The sequence below is a fragment of the Ictidomys tridecemlineatus genome, chromosome 5 (genome assembly GCF_052094955.1).
Source record: "Ictidomys tridecemlineatus isolate mIctTri1 chromosome 5, mIctTri1.hap1, whole genome shotgun sequence".
In the NCBI taxonomy this organism is placed as follows: domain Eukaryota; kingdom Metazoa; phylum Chordata; class Mammalia; order Rodentia; family Sciuridae; genus Ictidomys; species Ictidomys tridecemlineatus.
Genome location: NC_135481.1, coordinates 40,330,215 through 40,350,919, shown reverse-complemented (window position 1 = coordinate 40,350,919; position 20,705 = coordinate 40,330,215). Strand labels below are relative to the sequence as shown.

Here is a 20,705-nt window from a genome sequence, read left to right as displayed (position 1 = left end):
AAGGAATAAAGTTTGCAATGGAATTTCCTCTTGGAACTGCTTTCATAGTGTCCCAGAGATTTCGATATGTTGTATCTGTGTTCTCATTTACGTCTAAAAACTTTTAGATCTCCTCCTTGATGTCTTCTGTAATCCATTATTCAATCAGTAGCATATTATTTAGTCTCCAGGTTCTGGAGTGGATTTTATTTCTTATTTTTATTATTGATTTCTAATTTCATTCAATTATGATCTGATAGAATGCAGGGTAGTATCTCTACTTTTTTATATTTGCTAATAGCTGCTTTGTGGCATAGTATATGGTCTATTTTAGAAAAGGATCCATGTGCTACTAAGAAAAAAGTATATTCTCTCATTGAAGGTTGAAATATTCTATATGTGTCAGTTAAGTTATTGATTGTATTATTGAGTTCTATAGTTTCTTTGTTCAGCTTTTATTTGAAAGATCTATCTAGTGATGAAATAGGTGTGTTAAAGTCACCCAAAATTATTGTGTTGTGGTCTATTTGACTCTTGAACTTGAGAAGAGTTTGTTTGATGAATGTAGATGCTCCATTGTTTGGGGCATATATATTTATAATTGTTTAGACTTGTTGGTGTATGGTTCCCTTGAGCAGTATGTAGTGTCCTTCTTTATCCTTTGTGATTAACTTTAGTTTGAAGTCTACTTTATTTGACATGAGGATGGAAACCTCTGCTTGCTTCTGCAGTCCATATGAGTGGTATGATTTTTCCCAACCCTTCACCTTCAGTCTGTGGATGTCTTTTCCTATGAGATGAGTCTCTTGGAGGCAGCATACTGTTGGGTCTTTTTTTTTTTTTTAATCCAATTCTTGTAGTACCCATGCAGATTGTCTGTACCTCACCTTGATGCTGGGCTTCCAGACCTTGCTGGTGTCCCTAAGTGTATGCTACTGTATCTAAGGTTGGTGGCAGCAATAGCCGAGGTAACTTGAGATAATAGTTAAGGTGGCCCAAGATGGAAACAATGTCTTACAGAGATGAGGCTGCAAGAGGGGATCTCATATTCCCTTTGGGATGCCTGCTCTGAGATGCAGCTACTTGTAGGCTCTGTCTGTTGTCAAAAAGTTAGGGGCTACTGTGTGAGGAAGGCTATGGTGATGACTGCAGTGTCCCAAGATGGAAGTGGGTTAGGCTTAGGCTCCCAGGTAGGGGGTTGGCAAACTCGGACCTACCCTGGACTTGGGTCCTGCGCAAGTCAGTGTGGACAGATCTGGGCTAGGCTTGATTCCCGTGGTAGTCTGCTGGACGGAAGGGGCAGTCCTGTGCCAAAGGCTAGGCTCTGGTGGGTGTCTGCCCCATTGGTGGAACAGTGGATCAGGGCCTACTGTGAGCATGGGTCCCCTCATTGAATTGTTAATTGAGATACAAAAGTAGAATTACTTGTCAGAAAATATTCACTCATGGGTAGAATAAAAATATTTCAGTTAAACTACAGAGCAGCAATGCCCAGTCAAAATGTCAATAAGCTCATACAGACAAAAGAGGTTCATGTCACTTTCGAGGCTCTTTTAAACAAATCTAAAAACCATGGAGGTAAAATAATTAATGTTCATTTTAATGTCTGCACCAAAGACACTAAGGATTCATAGAAGGAATGGGCTTATTCTTTTACTTCGAGCTCTCTCTCTGCCTCATCTACCTACTTATTCTCCCACCTTCTTCTCTTATCCTAAGGCCACCCCATCAATAAAGGCAAGTCTGGCAGGTGCACTGCTCTTAGGAGGTAACATCAGGGACAAAGGATCCCAGGAGACATGGATGATCTCTGCCATATTTTTAACCAGAACAGTCAGAGGCTATCTGGCCAGAAGAGAACCTGAACTCTAGTCAAAAGGAAACCAAAGGTCATTGCCAGAGAAACTATGCAAAACATTAGGAGTGAGGGTTGAGGCAAGACTGTAAACAGGAAAATGAGTCAATCCCCAGGTCAGAAGCTGGGAGGATCTGAAGAAAGAATACCACTGAGTGCAAAGTAGGTCAAGGCAAGGACTCTTGAATTGAGGCTATAAATATTTTTATGGTATTGAAAGCTCACTTTTATGTACCTAGCATGTCAAAGCGACTCTGTAGAACCAGAAACAACCCTTGCCTGGGCTAGGTGGAGGGAGGGATTTGGCTAATAGGTTTGCCTGGTGGGAGAATACTGTGCCCCTGAGAATTCTGTGATGGTTCTTTTCCTCCAGCCCAGATGCCAGGCTGGATCCATGGCCTCAGGAATCCATGATTTCTGTTTCTTTCTACAAGGATGAGAGGGAAAGACAGCCAGCAGGACCCCCAATATGTAAGGTAAGGATGGGCATGGATGGGAGGAGTGAGAAGCAGGAAGTAGGATTCCCAATTCTGCAATTTCAACAGGGGCCAGGAATTTGCCTTTTGTTAATGACAATTCAGAGGCTGTGGCTGTGTGCAGAGGAGATCTAGACCAACTTTAGTACTTTTATTCTAACAGGGTACTGTGAAAAGGAACTTGAAGTTTTCCATTTTGTGCAACAATTACCATTTGAGGATTGCCAGCAGTGGCGGTTTTCTAGTAGTAGAAACAGCAAGATCCTCTTTGTTCTGAGCAAGTCACTGGAATGGGCCTTTTGTCACATATCTATCACCTCCTTTGGTAAAATTAGGCTTAAGCTCTAGCTAAGCAATGGAGGGAGCCTGGCACCCCTAACCCATATTCCCAGAAAAGCAAGCTTGGCCAAGAGATAAGGTATGTCGATTTGCATTAAGAGGCAAGAGCAGTTTGTATGGTCACAGGGACCTCCCCACCACACCTCACCCCATGTAAGTATATCTAATATGTTATTTCATATCAATTAATCCTGCTACTCACTTTGATTGTTGGTGTACTGGCTAGTATCATTTATAAAAATCACTTGCATTGGTGAAGGCCCCTAAGAGATGATCAGTGCCACATACATCAGTTGCTCCAAGAACAGCTCCTCTGCCTCTTGTTGTGAGATGACACATCTCTCTATTATAACATTATATGGGTGCCTCTTCTCCAATCAGAGAAAAAACTCAGCTGTATTCTATCCACACAAGAGACTCTCAGAGGAATGCTCAACCCTAGAAACTGGAAGAGAAAACTGAGTTCTTCTTTGTATTCCCAAGAAGTTTTCTCACAGCAAGGATAAATCCAGGAGCCAAACTATACTGCTATTAAAATGCTCCAATAATGACCAGACTCAGTCTTTTTCCATCACCCAGATCTGTGTACTTTCTTGCTGCCATGCTGGGCAGATCTAACATGGCTTGTCCTACTCTCAATGCTGTGAACCCAGGTATACTAAAGCCACTGTCTCAGACCCTATGTCACCCATGGCACAGCACACCCCTCTTACCTCCCACCCAGAACTTTTCTATTCTGCTAAGGTATGCATTATTGGTGGGTGTGATATGGTCAGATAGCCACTAGTGTGTGATAATCAGTTCAGAAGAATTAATGATCAATGGGGCAAGACTTTGGTCAAGGAAAAGGGAACCAGTGAATAAATTTCTTTCCCTTCTTCCCCCTGGAAGTACTGCCCAAAAATGCAGTTACTTTTATGGTGTCTCTCTGAAGATGTCTCACAAAATCAATCAGCTATACTTGCCAGCAGGTATATCAATATCAATAATGCACCTATCAATAATGCAGCTCTCATATTTGTTTTGCCTTTTTCTTTGCCCCACTTGTTTTTCTTAATTGTTGCTTTAGCCATTTAAGTGGTAGCAAGTAAACTTTTTTGACTCAGGCTCTGCTGTTCCAAACTAAGACTGTCACAATAAGTGACAGTTTCCAAGTCCTGGCAGGGCTTTGAGGTGGCAGCTTGAGCTGTACAAGGTGGGTCTGGGAGCACAGAGCCAATGGCTGCACCCATACTGGTCAACAAGGCTCACATAGTGGCACTAGCTGGACGCAAGGACTGTGGAGTCATGCCTAACATCTCCAAGGCTGTTGGAAGCAGAGGGATGTGTCAGAATCCTTGGGGCTCTTGGCTTAATTTCTTGTTCCTACTGGCATTGTTGGGACCTCAGTAACAGAGCAATAGGCTAGGATCAAAGAAGAAAATCATTTGGAGCTCTGAAAGGACATTTTCCCAGGGTATCCAGAAGCAGCATAGTTGGAATGAGAATATGAAATGGAACCAAGGGGAGACAGCCAAGGTCATAACTTAGGTTGGTGTGTCAAGATAAACAGAAAAAGAATGACTAGAATGAGATGTAAAAGAGGTCACCACAGGTTGTTCAGTCTCTAAGGTGTGTCCACTGCAAAAACAGGAGGCCTGCTCTCATTCTGAGGCAGGGGCCAGCATGCAAGGCTAAGCCTTAAGTCTGAAGGAAGTGGAGTCCAAGCACACCTTAAGTGCTTCTGAGAAATCAGAATGAGGCAAGGCCAGCTATGCAGATGTGACACTCCTCCACTTCTTAGATGTGTCTCCAGCATCCTTTCTCCATATTGTTTTCCCGTGGCCTTTTGGGAAAGCACTCCACGTCCTTAGGTTTACACACTATCTTTTTGAAAAGAGTAGTGAGTCCCAGAGACAGAGGGAATACCCTTAACATCAACATAGAGTAGCAGAAGGAAGTTGACATTGCTAAGTTTGAATGGCAGCCCTCTCACTCCTCAGCTGCTTGATATTGGTCAAATTACTTGACCTCACAAAGCCTCAGACTTATAATTGGCAAAAATAGAAATACTAGCAACTAGCTGACTCCTAAAACTAGTTGTAAAAACACTAACAAGTAACAATTTGCAATGAGCAAGAGATACATGTGTAAAGCTGCTAGCACTGAGCCTAGTGCAGAGTAAGTGGAATTTTCACAAAACCAGGCTATAAGCACAAGGCTTCACCTGAAGCCAGCAACAGAAATGACCAGGCAAGGTGTCAGGGAGTTACAGATTGAAATCTGTACTTTCCAAGTATAACTGGCCCCTTTGAGATTCTCTCTGGGGTACCAGGAAAGGAGCTTTACAAATAATCTTAGAATTTGCAATGAGTAAATTTCCATTATCCTCTAGAAGATTTAGGGGGCTGGAGGCTAAAGAGGCCATTAGATGCCAACAGAGAGCAAGCACAAGGAAAAGGCTGAAATATAAATCTCTATCACCACACTTCAAGCAGACACTATTAAGTCTTCAGTACCAGAAAGTACTTTAGTGACTGGAAACTCACCAGAATGGGGCTGGTTTCTAGAAACTCTTGCCTTTGTCCAAAATAATCAATATCAGAGTTTTTGTGAGTACCATGGTGCACAGGGACATAGTGCTTCATGCACACAGATATGAAGTCCCTTTTACCCACCCTTTTCCCCTCCTTTCTCTGATCCCTTCCCTAAGGCATCTGTCCCCCCCAGCCCTCTCCACCTGAGCACACCCTCCTGTGTTTGGAATTGAGTTGAATATACTCAATTCCAAACCAAAAAATATTCTATTACCCTCACATCAAAATTTACCTATCTGGTTGGGGTTGTGGCTCAGTGATACAGCAAGCATGATGCACTGGGTTTGATCCTCAGCACCACATAAAAATAAAATAAAAGGAATTGTGGGTATTGTGTCCACCTACAACTAAAAAATATATTCTAAAAAAACTTATCTATAAAGATGTTTCCTCATTATTCTCCCTAAAACTAAGTAATCCAGGTCAATGTATAACTCTTTCAAGGAAAAATCTCACTTTTTACAGGAGCCCTTTTGAATCAGATTGGTATAGCCCAAAAAGGTAATTCTAAGAATGAAATCCAGGCCCCATGACTGCATGGCAGAAAGTCATTTGGATCCCTTTTCGTACTTCAAATCAGGCAATGCTGGGCAGTTAGTCCTACTTGAGTTCGACAAACTGTCAGTCCTGTCAAATTTCATCAGATCTGACTTTCTTATTTGGTGTAAACCTAGCACCATAAATCTACCACATTTAATTCATTAATCAAGGAAAGCTTTTTCTGGTCACAAATTAGTGACCTGTAGTATTTCCCAGGGCTAAGCAAGTGCTCCTGAAGCTTTGCCCTGTCTAGACATGTATCTGAAACCATCTAATTGCCCCTGTACATTCTGTACAGCACAAAAAGCCTGACGTCAGTACATAAACACGAAGCTCCCTATTAATATTGCTGCTCAGTGAACTGTCCTTTTCCATTTGCCCATCTCGAAGTGAAATCATGCTACTGTTGAGAATACGAATATACTTCAAATAACAAGTTTCAAGTTATGCTTAATCCAAATTATGGGAGTTAAATTCTCTAGGTATCAAACTGAAAAAAGCCACCCATGAATTAGAAACAAATTCAGAAGTATCTAAATAGCTTAACACATATTATCTCATGATACATTTAAATATTTTCCTTTCACACACTGCAAAAGGCTATAAAACAAAAAGAGACAAATCCTCTACTTCCCTCCTTGTCAACAAGTTCTATATTAGACAAGTGTCCAAACAAGCCCATGCCATTAGTCAGGCACACTGGGTTAGGTCCTGGAATGGACAGGGCTGTCCATTCTGCCATGTATCAAGAAGGTCGACACACATTATTCCCTTCAATTCTCCCACCTACCCAAGGTGGGGGATGGGCTGGAAAATCACTTCCTACACTGAAAAGAAAACTAGTGCAAGGCCCTTAATTTAAAAAGGTGAAGCCAAAATACAAAGCCAGGACATTTTAATACTCATAATTGTCTTAACACAGATGCTGAAAGTATAGGTGAAGCTCCATTGTCCAGGGTGAGCACCCTGACAGCAGCATAGAACCATACACTTTATTCCACACCCAAGAGTGGTCTATACTGAAAGCCTCTTTTCACCTAATAAACCTGAGGTGAATGTATGAACAAGAGGCCCTCTCCAGTTGGTGACAACCAGCCACTGTGTCCCTCAAATCTGGAACCTCAAGTTACACTATCACAGCACCTTCTTCATCTACCTTCACTGCTTAGATATTATGTTTCTCAAGGATGGCATCAGGTCCTCCTGATCTCTCTGTCCCGTACATGGCACAGAGTCTTGGAAAAGATGGACACATGGCAAAGTTTTATCAACTACACAGAGCCTTCTTTGGGTGCTCTTCCACCTTCTTCAGTGATACTATTCCTCTATAAACTCAGTGGTCTTAGTCAATTCCCTTATTGACCAGTGGTCCCAGGACATGGCCCAACCTCTTTTCTCTCCCCTGAGTCCTGTTCCCTCCAAGGCCTGCTTTGGAATCCTCATGGCTTTGAAACATAATGATTTAATCAATTAATGAAACTCTGCTTATGATTCAGGCAGAACAGATAATGCTTTAACCCCTAAAGAATTCCCCAACATAGGGAATTTCAGATTACAGCAAGGCTAAATAGATAAACAAATTGGTTGAAAAGACAGGTATTTCTGGTAATCTCCATGTCACTTTCTACAGGCAATGACTCACCCCACCTCAGGATAAGGTAATGTTAAAAAGACACCTCTGCAAACTCCATGCCAACTGTCCAAGGAAAAACTCCTTTAGATTTACAAAAATCCCAAGGCCAATTGAATTATGGACCTATCACTATGATATTCACTACAAGTCAGGAACAAAGGTTTAATCTGGTCTACTATGAAAACAGAATAATATTCAGTTTTTTTTATTGTGGTTAGGTTTAATTGTGGAAACCTGCTGTATATTTATATAGAAAGCCAAACATTGAAGAAAACCATTTCTTTTCATAAGAATTTATAGGATAAAGGTCTTCTTAAAACATTCTTTATTAGTAAATAAAGACTTCAAATAAAAAATAGGAGCTGTACCTTTCATATAAACATTTTTTAATCATGTCATGTTAATGTTTTTTCTTTTGATTTCCATGATGAGCCAGGATAAGCTCAGGCCTGTGCACGAGACAGGGTCTGAGTCACTTATTTAATATAAGTGTATATTGTACACTTAGGGATTGTACAAAGACAGACAAGTGCAACAGATATTTAATACAGTAGTTATTGGAAACATTACCTAATTGAATATGCCAAAATATTCTGGCTGAAAAAAAAAGGAGATTGAGCTTCAAATCTTTGTACTTTTTGACTGGGTAATACAGAAAACAACTGTCTCTACAAGTCCAACAAAATAATGAACAGGGTTTTTTTTTACTTTTAATCAAATTTCAAATTAATGTTTTAACCTCAAGTATATGGAGTAGAAACACAATTTCCCCAAAATCAGGTAATAAAAATTAACTTAAGGGTGACAGCTTAAATCAAAAGAACAAATGAAAACTGAAATAGACTCAGATATATGCTTCCATTTCCTGGATGTAAACTCCTGTACTATAATTGCCATTTTTAATGTCCAAAATCTTCCCCACATAGGCTATTCTTTTAAAATGTCAAGACAATTGATTAACTTAATCTAGTTTTCAAAATTATAAAAATGCATTCTTGAACTGAATTTTCTAGTTAATTAATTAATCCAAGAGACTTTTTCATGACTAACCTGAAAATTTTGCATTTATAGATTACCATGAGTCTATTAATCCATAATGTAATTGCTATAGTATAACTAACTTAGTATATTAAAATGAGGAATATATAACTGTGAAACCAGTAAAGTGGAAACATCTTTAAATATACTTAATTTAACAAATATATGAATTCAAAAAACCACTGGGGTTTTAAATATTGTTTCAAAACTAAAACCATTGTCACTGTCGTTCCAATCTATTTTAACACAACATTTCATATTTAAGTTATAGATATCAAAAGGTTAGATGCTGGATGCAGCATCTTCAATTAACACTAGTTTGTTGTCATATAGACTACACAAGAGATGAAAACTCTTATTAAACTTTTTTTTTTTTTTTTAAACCTGGGGATTTAAAACCAGGGCCTGTGCATGCAAGGCAAGCATTCTACCAGCTGAGCTACATCCCCAGCCCTACTCTTAAACTCTTAACAACAGAGTAACCCACTGGCACTGCAATGGGTTTCCATCAAGACAGAGTTGGTTTGGGTTTTTGGTTTTTGAGTTTTGTTTTGTTTTATTTGGATTGTTTTTTTTTGTTTGTTTGTTTTTGTAAAAATGAAATAGTGCTTATCTGTTTCAGTCACAGAGATTACTTTACTGGGAGGAATTTCCAAGGATCCCTGCTGATTATTCCCACTAAAACATCCATCCTTCTGCCTATTATGGCAGCTATGCCACCCAGTCTTCTGAGAGAAAGGTGCTGTTACTTAAATTTCATTATCCCATCCTCCTAAAATGCCTAATAACATCAAGGAGCTTAATTTCAACTGTAGCATCTTACATCAGTCATAGAAAGTCTCTATTTTTCAATTCATGCTTAGATAGAAAATTTTAGTTATCTGAGTTCATATTTCCTTTTTAAAAGCCATCTGGTACTGTGAGAAGCAGCCACCATGTCAATCCTGTGCTTCACATCCTCACCCCTTCATGATTGTTTTATGGAAGCCCTGAATGATTCTTAAAAACCTTCCCTTCAATGAGCACTTCATTCTAGAGAAGTTCACAGATGATTATTTGCTGATTTGCCACCTAATGTCATGGTATGCCAGAAACTCATCCCTTGCACAGCTGGATTTTTCACTACTTTCAGCTCCAACTAAGCTAGACAACCAATCCCATTTTTCTGGTTCCATTTCTCTGCAATTCTATTTCCTGGTGTCAAATTCCATATCAATCAGAATTCTAAGGTGCAAAGAATAAACAACAAAATTGACACTGGCCACTTTAAGCAGAAATGGAATTGAAACAATGTTGGATAATCCCACAATCTTTAAGAAGGCTAGAAAAAGGTATTTGAAAACAACCAGGAGCAAACAGGAGTCTACCTAATCATAACAAAAACTATGCCAAAAATTCAAGTCTGTTGCTTCTGCTGGACCACTCAGCTAGCTGGCAGAGTTAACTGCACCAACACTATGTCAATAAGACAGGGTTACTGCTGAAACTGTCATCACTGCTGTGATGTAAAGAAATGTTCTTGTCATCACTGGGACACTGAGTGGGTTCTCCATTCTACCTGCTTCTCCTTGAGTTTAGAGTGGGCATACCTGATCGGCTGGGTTCAGCACATGCCCTGAATAATGGAGCATCCCAGACTCTATGATGAGAGGCAAGTTCTGAATCCTGCTAAAAGTAACTAAGTTAGAAATTTTTCAAACAAGGAAGAGGGAAAAGATAAATATCCACTATTGGTTTTGTCTTTATATTATTAGGAAACACTGTTAGAGCAAAAGAAGATATGGTTTTATTGAAGCCAAAACTGGAAAATTTCCACCCTAAGGGGAATAACAGAGAGTTGCAAAAATTTCATTTATTTGTAGGTGTTTTGCATCTATGGTAGGGAAAATGTTCTATAGTGAATAAAAAAAAAAAAAAGTTACTAGCTTTTTACTAAAAAGAAAAAGTTCCCTTGAGCTTAAACATGCAAATCACAGAATCTGGAAATCATACTCTTGATCCTTCATCCTTTTTTCAGTCCTCAATAAGATTGATTCATAAGAAGTATTTAAAATATATGCTAATATTTTCCAAAAAAAATGTTTTAAAATTCTACAAAGACCTAAAGGAGAACATTTGTTACCAATTTGACCAGAGATGAGCATCAAAGGAGAGAAAAATTCTTAATAACTGAATTCCATATTTCCCTTTAAGCATGTTTAAATCCCATCACAGCAGAGCATGTTAAACAAATCTGCCTTCCAAGAGTGTGTTGAGAGCCACAGCCAAAGGGGCCCCAGCAAACTTCCAGCTGCCAGCAAACTTTCAGCTGCCGGCTGATGATTGGCTCACAGCGGCCCCAGCAACATCTAGCTGATTGGCTCCTCTGCGGTGATGTTCATTGGGCTGTTTCCCTGCCCTTCAGACTGCCAGCTGATGATTGGCTCACAGCGGCCCCAGCAACATCTAGCTGATTGGCTCCTCCACGGAGCTGCTCATTGGGCTATTTCCCTGCCCTTTCAGACCACGGAGCTGCTCATTGGGGGACTTCTTTGGCTCCATCCACGTGATCCAGCCAATCGGCCTCAAGAGCAGGAGGATTGTGGGAGGTTGAGAGGCTGGTGTGGGGGTGAGAGGCTTGTGGAAGCCGGTGGTGGCAGTTGGGCTCTGAGGGTTTTTTCCCTGAGGAGCTGTTTTGTTTGGCGTTTGTAGTTCTAAAAATAAAGTTAGTTTCTTTTGACAAGTGGCTCCTGAATTGTGCCCAGACAGACTGCGGCAAGAGTGCAACTCTGAAGAGAAATAGTGGAGGAACAATGGAAAATTACAAATACAATTGGAAGAGCATAAAAGGAAATATGTGGCTAGGCAGGGGGATTAGTGAGTACTTGGTGATTTTAGATGTTTTTGCCATTGGTGAGGAACAGAGCATTTTTTTTTCTAAATTAAGAAAATAAAGAATAAAGAGCCTACAGAAATACATAGCAATTTCCCATCTTGGTCAGGAATATATTCCTCTCTCTTGCTATAAATTACCTGAACACTATTGTAAGTATTTTAATGTTTCCACATATTCAAAATGAAAAAAGAATTTTAAAATGCATAAAAACATCTGGATAGTTACAACCATTTCACTTGTATTTTGATAATACACATGTAAAAGACAAAGTAACTTCTTAGTTTGTTGCCATACAGACCTTACAATAACAGGTGAAAAAAACTTAAAATAAAAATATGGCTAAGTAGGCCATAAGGAGGACTGAAAGAGAGGACAAGAAAAAAGAAAGAGAAATTAAGATATTATACTAGTTAACTAATTGTGTGTATATGTATGTATGTGATTTTTGACTAGCAAATTTGCACCATTTCAACAGAAACCTTAATCTTCTCAATTCTTTTTTTTTATCCTTATTTAAAAAAATTACATAAGCTAGTGGCAGGTTAATTAAAGTTCATTGTTACATGCTGAGAAAAACACAGAATATACTTTTAGATTTTCTTTTCTTTTTTTTTCTTTTTTCTTTTTTTTTTATTGTTGGTTGTTCAAAATAGATTTTAAACGTACTATATGAAGTTTGGAATATTGTGAAATAAAAAGACATACTGGAAAGAAAAAAAGAAAACCAAGGAAGGGCAAATGGCTTAAAAATAGGCTTAAAAATTCACCAAATTCTTTTGGTTCCCAACTGACACCAAGACCAAAGTACATCATTTTGCTTTCTTCTGAAGCTGCAGCCACAGAGGTCATTGCCAAATCTGCCTGTGGGGGGTCCAGAGGAATGTAAGAGGAATGACTGAGCACTAGAAGTGATGAACCAGAAAAAAGGCATTTTTCTTATTCCTCTGACACCATTTTTTAAAATGTTTTTTACATGGTTGTCTTAAGTCTTCCTTGCAAGCCACTGCCAGAAAGTGAAAAGAAAACTAAGAGACCACAAGCTTGGTCTGTAATCCAACAAACAATTTCAGTTAAATGTAATTAAAGCAGTAAAAACAAAAATGAATTAGAAGCTGGAATACAAAACTCTACAATTAAACAAAACAAAACAAAAAACTCTGTAATTATATCTTTTAAAAGGTTGTAGTCAGGAGCTGGGTATACTGTATTTTGTATTGAGATTTTGCAACACAAGTGAACATGCTAGGGTTTCTGATGAGTCCTATAATTTTCAGGTTTTTTCCTCCAAAGGAAAAGTATATAGTGATATGTGGAAAGTAACCTTCCCAACAAAAACACACTGTAAAGGACTCAATATTCAATGGCATACTCTAGATACCCAGGGAAGTATAGGGACCGTTTTTCACATCAATTCTTACTTATTCACCATTGAAAAAAAATGAAAAAATTACAAATACATAAAAAGCAACTTAATTATTTTACAGTCTTTTCAAATTCATCTCAAAATTAAAACAACACATGAAGTACTATATTCCTATTAACTATAAGTGTCATTTGGGCAACAGCCAAGCTTATGTTTCATGATTGTAATCCTGGAATTTGAATTTGGTAGGTTACCCAACAAAGATGAGATGCCCAGTAAATATCTGTTGATTGAATAAATAAATATTTGTCATGTAAAAGAATAAGTTAGTGAATACTTAAGTGTTAACTTCACATATATACATGTTATATACTAAAATATACTTAGGCCCCAAGTAAGAAATATTTGAAAAATAATTAAGAAATTAATAGATGTTAGAAATATAAGAATGAAAGACAAAAACATTAAAATGGGGAGAGAACTATCACTTGAGAAATACCAATATTGTTAATGGCAACTTGAAGACTCATCCTTGAACTATTGGAGGGTAGTGGTGGTGGTTGTTATTGCTGTTGGTGTTGTTATTGTTGGAATATAATAGCCACAGGAGCCTCCAAGGACATAATTTGTTCTGGGAATAATTAAGGGTTTTCTCCTCTGCTCCCATGAGGCCTAATAACATTAAATGAGGTCTCATCTGGCTGTGTCATTTTCAGGACCTGTAGTAATATAATAGAACCAGAGAATCCTTAGAGTTGGAAGGAAACATATGGATGATCCAAGGAACAGTAAACAGAGGAGAAATTTTCTCAGTAAGTTTAAGTGCCTTGCCCCAGTGCCCATGGAAGCAGATAAAAAACATGAAATTTGCGTTCTATAGAGTTCTAAAGCCTTGATCACAGTTTTAACCATTCATTGGGAATCTGAAGTTTCTCAAAGCACTTCTTGGTTTGGATCCCCTTTACTTCTGTTCTTAGAGCAATGTTATATAGTCATTCTCCACAAAATTTGTGTATTAAGTTCCACTGTGAGGTTAGAACATGTAGGATGGGTGGAACTAGATCTTAGCATATATTTAGATTCCTACTTTCTCCATTTCCTACTCATGTGTTGGGCCTACCTTTCCCCATATGGAATTCATTTTTATCTCAGGTCAAATTTAACAGGTAAACTTTCTAAACTGAGATACTAAATGATGGCAGGCTTCTATAAATTCAGCTGGTAATGACAGGAACTAAATGCTTAGAAGAAGAAGAATAGGTCTCCACAGCCACTCAATCCCCATGACAAGGAATACTCAAAGAATTTATAAAGTATTAATGAAGGATACATGGAACCATAACAATTTGGATGTTATCCATTGGTGCACTGCAAAGAACACTAAATTATATATAATTTTACTGAAGTTTCTTAACCCCAAACGGCTCATGAACAGAAATGATTAGTCAATACAAAGATCTATGAATTAATAATCTTTGAATACAAACATGCTTTCTTAGCCATAGAATGTAATATGGAAGGAAGATAACATCAGATATACAAAATTATCTGTTCCAAATTCAAACTGAAAAAAAAAAACACAATTCCCATCATTCTGCAGAGAGTGAAAAGCAAGAATGGCTTTCCACCGTAAAACAGGTTGAGTTGTCCGCACATCACATACCACCAGAACACAAAAGTAAAGTTCAAGCCACTTAGGAGCCATCATAGGCCTTTATTCAAAGTCAAAAAAGGTGACTGGCGACCATCAGCTTTGCCAATGCATTAGCTCACACAGCTGCCCTGGGATGTCTGTCATCTGCCTCTCAACACATCATACATAGTAATTATGTATACATAGGCAAAAAAAAAAAAAACACAAAAACCTCAAAACTGACTATAATTAACATGGTTTATGGTATTTGAAAGCAAATAAGCACTGTGACTTAATACCATAAAATATGATGTATAAAAATGATATAAAACCAACTTGGTGTTCTATTTGACTTTCCAATAAAAGTCGTTTTCCTGGTTTACCTGATGAAATGTTGTTTCAGAGGTTCAGCAAATGAACTATGAGTCACAGCTTCTACTCTCTGCTACTTTACCATTACCATGATTTAGGGCCAATTTTCCTTCCTATGTTATAGCAAAAATATATAGGATTAAAATGCAAGCCTCACCACTCATGTATGGGGGTCTTAGTAGCAATCAACAAACATAAAATAGAAAAACTCCAGAACTCTGAACAGATGGCCCAAGTGCTAGTATAAATTTTCTACAGCCTATAAGCTTCACAATATTAGATATATTCATAAAATTATTGAGCAGTCCTTGATTCAAAGGTACTATAAAAGTGCAAATTACAGTCATAGGAATAGGATGTGGGCTGAGACCTTGAAATTCACCTTCATTTTTTGACCTCACATTTGATATTTTGCTATAAAGTCTCCAATTTTAATGTTATACTTGTCAAGTTAATGAAATTGAACTGAGTTAGATACTATCGATGACTCATGTTGCAAAGACGAATGCCTCAGCTGCTGATCTCTTCATTATAATGAATAAAACACTAAGCATCCTTGCTAATTTTAACAGGACAGAAGATCTTAACACATGTCCCCACTCCTCTATTTATTTTATTATTTTCAACCGGCTCGTAGTCCAAGAAACAATTTCCTAGCCTGAGCTGGAGGCGTTTACTACTGGCCTTTCCAAGATTACAAGGTACAAGTGCTTGGCTGGCTCCAGCTCACTCACCGACTGGGTGGCTCTTTACAGCCTGTTTCTACCTGAGGGTCTTTGTATTTAGCCAAATTCTTTAGTGACAGGAATCTGCAGAATAAAGAATTCTGCATGGGAAAGGAATGCACACACGTGTTTTCAGCTGCTTTATATTCTGCCCTGCTGTGACTCAGCTTGCAAGTTCAAAGTTAGAAAGTCATTTTTCATGTCTTAAGGGAAAACATCTCAGTAAAAGTAAGAAAACCTAAGAAAATCCAAAACTCATATTTTAAGGGAAATATGGAGTAAGTTTTTCAAAATGATTTCAATTTTGCTGAGTAGATATAAGGATTCTAACAAAATTTCAAGATGCAGTAATTGAATCTAAAGTTAAAAATTACATATAAATTGATTCCTTTGGTGAAGTATATAAATTGGCTGTTTATTGTCGTTGTATTTATCATCCTTCATTGAGCATATCTCATAATTTTCTGCTATAATTTTTCCCCAGGAATTTTAGAGAAAAAATAAAAGTTCTCTAACAGACACAGTTTCTTTACACAATTGATTTCATCTTCAAAGCAATTCGTTTTTAGGTGGTAGCCATAAATTTGAATCAATAAATTCATATTTAGATACTGTCTTCAGAGAAAAATTCTGTGGCAGTATAATTCTTTGCACCTGAGATGAAATTCTGGCACAAAAGCACCATTTTAGGTAGTGTTAGAACAGATCTACATTCTTATAAAGTTAGAAAGAGAGAAGGAAAATAAGGAGGAAGATACAAAGTAACTGCTATTTTATTTCAACAGTGATTATATACATGTATATAATATATATGTATATATACACACATATAATATGAAAATATTTAAAAGGTGAGTAAACAACCATGAAATGATATAACACAAGAATTTTGTTTTCTTCTTACAGGTTTCAAAACTCAAGTTGTTAAAGAAGATAAAAACTGAATTTTTATGTGTTGAGAGTAATTCTGAAAAATATTTGTGCATACAAATCTTTACTGGGCCCAGTTCTCATGATGCTCCCATGTAGAACTGTCCAATTATGTTAATTTGAGAATTATCAAATCCTGAGGCACCCAAAAAAGGTGGACTGAGAAAAGTTCATGGGAAAAAAAAAGGATGAATCCAGATGAATAATATAGCCTTTCTTTAGTCAGAAACAAGCCTGCTAACTATTCATGAGAGACTGAATAACATTTCTCAATATCAAATTTATTTCAATTTATTCTGGAACATATAAATATATCTAGAAAAATCTAAATGATATGTTTTTTTTCATAAGAATCAATAGACATTAGTCAAATATATGGGAACATCAAGTCTGGTTTTTTATTTGTATGGGGCTTTTTGTTTGCTTGCTTGTTTGTTTGTATTTGCCTGTAACTTGCCACATGGTCAACAAAAATGTTTTGCAGTTTACTCTTCAGCATAAATATTCTTTCATAAGCCAAGTTACTTAAATTGGATCTCAGTTTCAAAACTCAGTATCAAATTTTTCAAAAACTTCCCAGTTTTTGTGTTAGTTTGGGGGTTTTTTGTTTATTAGCTTGTTTGGTTTTGGTTTGTTTTTTGTTCTTTGTTTGTTTGTGGGATTTTTTGGTTGTCTTTTCTTTCTTTTTATTTTTTGTTTGTTTATTTTTGTTTCTTTGCTTGTTTGTTTGTTTATTTATTTTCAGTGAAACTGGAAAATTCTGCAAAGCTAAGGAAATGTGCCAACCATAAATTAAAACCACATCTGAGGAGGCAAAATGTAGCTATATGGTATATAAGCTTACAAAGAATCTAATATCATGAGATTTATGAGTAACAAACCTTGGTGACAGTAATTTTCCTTAGCTAAAACTATCAACTGAAATGGTCTGTGGGACATCTTGTACACCTTTAGATTTCTCATCAGACTCCGGTATTGAGTTTTTAAAAATAAAACTTAATTTCTGAAATTTCCCTATGTACTCCGCCTCTCCAAACACACCTCCTTCTAGAATTTTATGCTCATCACAACCAATGCCTGTGAGTGTCCTGAACACTTCCCCTCACTACAGGAAAATGCATTTTTTAACCTCCAGCCACCTGGCAGAGTGTGCCAAGTCTGTACCAATTAGGTTTGAGAGTTTAAAACGACTGTTCCTGAGGTGATTAATGATTGGAAACACCAGCCCTCTGGTTTCCTGGGGACAGGTCACCATGGACCCTCTAATGTCCCCACTAGTCAAGGTATCCTGCTGAACCAGCATATTGTATATCCCCTTCTTGTCCCATTTATCAGTCAAAGATGCCAAGATGATTTTTTTCAGGTATGCATCTGAGATCCAAAAAAGAAGAGAAACATTTGTTTTAATTGCCCGTTATTTGTTTTATGACCTCAAAGAATTCATGAATAGTTTCAAATTCAGAAGCTGAGAAGAATATTTCCACTATGATATAAGTAAGTAATAAAAAATGAATTTAATTCAGAAAGTTTTTAAATTTATAACTGAAGATAAAACTATTTTATAGTTAGTTTCTCATTGTTCAGGAAACTCCTTTTCAGGGCCTCTGCCCTCAAAAGGTGAGAAAATGAAATTATTCAATTCAATTTTTCAAGTTGTTCATGTAAAATGTTATAATTACATTTCTCATTCAGGCACCAGTGAGCCAAATCACTATCAGGCAGCAATATTCAAAAGAAGCTATTCAGGGCTGGGGCTGTAGCTCAGTGACAAAGCACTTGCCTAGCATGTGTGAGGCACTGGGTTTAATCCCTAGCACCACATAAAAATAAACAAAATAAAGACATTCTGTCCACTTACAACTACAAATTTTTTTAAAAGCAGATTTTCAGAACAAAGCTGATATAAGAGGCATGAGAGCAAAAGCCCTATGGATATATAATTTGGGGTTTATTCCATACTGAATATGTTGCTTTGTCTTCTGGTAGGTAGGGCTAAAGTGTCCTCTTTTGGCCTTCCAGCCCTGGACACAAACAAATCTGTGTTCAGAAGAGACTCTTGCCACCCCTTTCCACACCTTCCAACCCAAGACTCTGCTGGTGTGTTTCTAGAATTTATGTGTTTTCTAACAGTCTCAGGCCATGGAACAATAATTTATAGTTAAAATTTCAGAACAGCTGTTTAAATAACATATCATGTCAAGGCTGAACACACATTATGTACCTAGGATGGAAAAGACATTAAAAAAAAACTTCTTAAGACAGATACTCCATCTATATTTAATATTCTAACAATGTTTACTACATAAGGACATACAGATATTGAACTAGTATAATAGTTTAAAATACTGAATGACTATAAAGTCTGGAATCCAAAAGGTAACTTATTGTCAGTATGCTTTGAATTCATCAAGAGTAAGTCACGAGGGAGTAGAGACATAGCTCAGTGGTAGAACATGTGCTTAGCATGCATGAGTCCCTGTGTTCAAAACTCAGCACACACAAAAAAAAAGAATGAAAGAAAGAAAAGTCACAATAGTAAATGCACACAAGAAGAATCTGCTATAAAACTGTTACCAAAAAACAAGAGAGAAATATGAGATTGTACTGGCAGCTGAATTTCTTTTTTTTTTTTTTTATTTTTTATTGGTTGTTCAAAACATTACAAAGCTATTGACATATCATGTTTCATACATTAGATTCAAATTGGTTATGAACTCCCATTTTTACCCCAAATACAGATTGCAGAATCACATTTGTTACATATCCACATTTTTACATAATGCCCTATTAGTATCTGTTGTATTCTGCTTCCTTTCCTATCCTCTACTATCCCCCCCTCCCCTCCCATCTTGTCTCTCTACCCCATCTACTGTATTTCACTTCTCTCCTTGTTTATTTACCCATTCCCCTCGAAACCTCTTATGAGTGCTTTAGTATAACAATGAGCATCTCCCTCCATTACCATGCAATTTCTCTTTTTTCTCCCTTTCCCTCCCACCTATTGTATCTGTTTAATGTTGATCTTTCCTTCCTGCTCTTCCTCCCTGCTCTGATCCTGGTTATTCTCATTATATCAAAGAAGACATTTGGTATTTGTTTTTTAGGGATTGGCTAGCTTCACTAAGTATAATCTGCTCTAGTGCCATCCATTTCCCTGCAAAATCCATGATTTTGTCATTTTTTAGTGCTGCGTAATATTCCATGGTGTATAAATGCCACATTTTTTTTATCCATTCATCTATTGAAGGGCATCTGGGTTGGTTCCACAGTCTAGCAATTGTGAATTGTGCCGCTATGAACATCGATGTGGCAGTATCCCTGTAATAAGCTCTTTTAAGGTCTTCAGGGAATAGTCCGAGAAGGGCAATAGCTGGGTCAAATGGTGGTTCCATTCCCAGCTTTCCCAGGAATCTCCATACTGCTTTCCAAATTGGCTGCACTAGTTTGCAGTCCCACCAGCAATGTACAAGAGTACCCTTTTCCCCACATCCTCGCCAGCACTTGTTGTTGTTTGAGTTCATAATGGCTGCCAATCTTACTGGAGTGAGATGGTATCTTAGGGTGGTTTTGATTTGCATTTCTCTAACTGCTAGAGAAGGTGAACATTTTTTCATATATTTGTTGATTGATTGTATGTCCTCCTCTGAGAAGTGTCTATTTAGGTCTTTGGCCCATTTGTTGATTGGGTTATTTGTTTTCTTATTGTTTAATTTTTTGAGTTCTTTGTATACTCTGGATATTAGGGCTCTATCTGAAGTGTGAGGAGTAAAAATTTGTTCCCATGATGTAGGCTCCCTATTTACCTCTCTTATTGTTTCTCTTGCTGAGAAAAAACTTTTCAGTTTAAGTAAGTCCCATTTGTTGATTCTTGTTATTAACTCTTGTGCTATAGGTGTCCTGTTAAGGAATTTGGAACCCGACCCCACAATATGTAGATCGGAGCCAACTTTTTCCTCTATCAGGCGCAGAGTCTCTGTTTTGATATCTAGTTCCTTGATCCACTTTGAGTTAACTTTTGTGCATGGCGAGAGGAGGAGATTCAGATTCATTTTGTTGCAAATGGATTTCCAGTTTTCCCAGCACCATTTGTTGAAGATGCTATCCTTCCTCCATTGCATGCTTTTAGCTCCTTTATCAAATATAAGATAGTTGTAGCTTTGTGGATTAGTCTCTGTGTCCTCTATTCTGTACCATTGGTCCACCCGTCTGTTTTGGTACCAGTACCATGCTGTCTTTGTTACTATTGCTCTGTAATATAGTTTGAAATCTGGTATCGCTATACCGCCTGATTCACACTTCCTGCTTAGAATTGCTTTTGCTATTCTGGGCCTTTTATTTTTCCATATGAATTTCCTGGTTGCTTTATCTATT

At 37.5% G+C, this 20,705-nt stretch overlaps 1 protein-coding gene and 1 long non-coding RNA gene across 4 annotated transcripts in view; one reads left to right on the top strand and one right to left on the bottom strand.

Moving 5' to 3' along the window:
- Window positions 1-20,705, bottom strand: part of Fsip1 (fibrous sheath interacting protein 1) — a 203,102-nt gene that overhangs the window by 17,244 nt on the left and 165,153 nt on the right. The window lies entirely within an intron of this gene.
- LOC144377768 (uncharacterized) lies at window positions 1,813-17,343 on the top strand. Its single transcript, XR_013438842.1, has 3 exons — window positions 1,813-1,996; window positions 2,208-2,310; window positions 16,311-17,343. It is a non-coding gene; the product is annotated as an uncharacterized LOC144377768 (long non-coding RNA).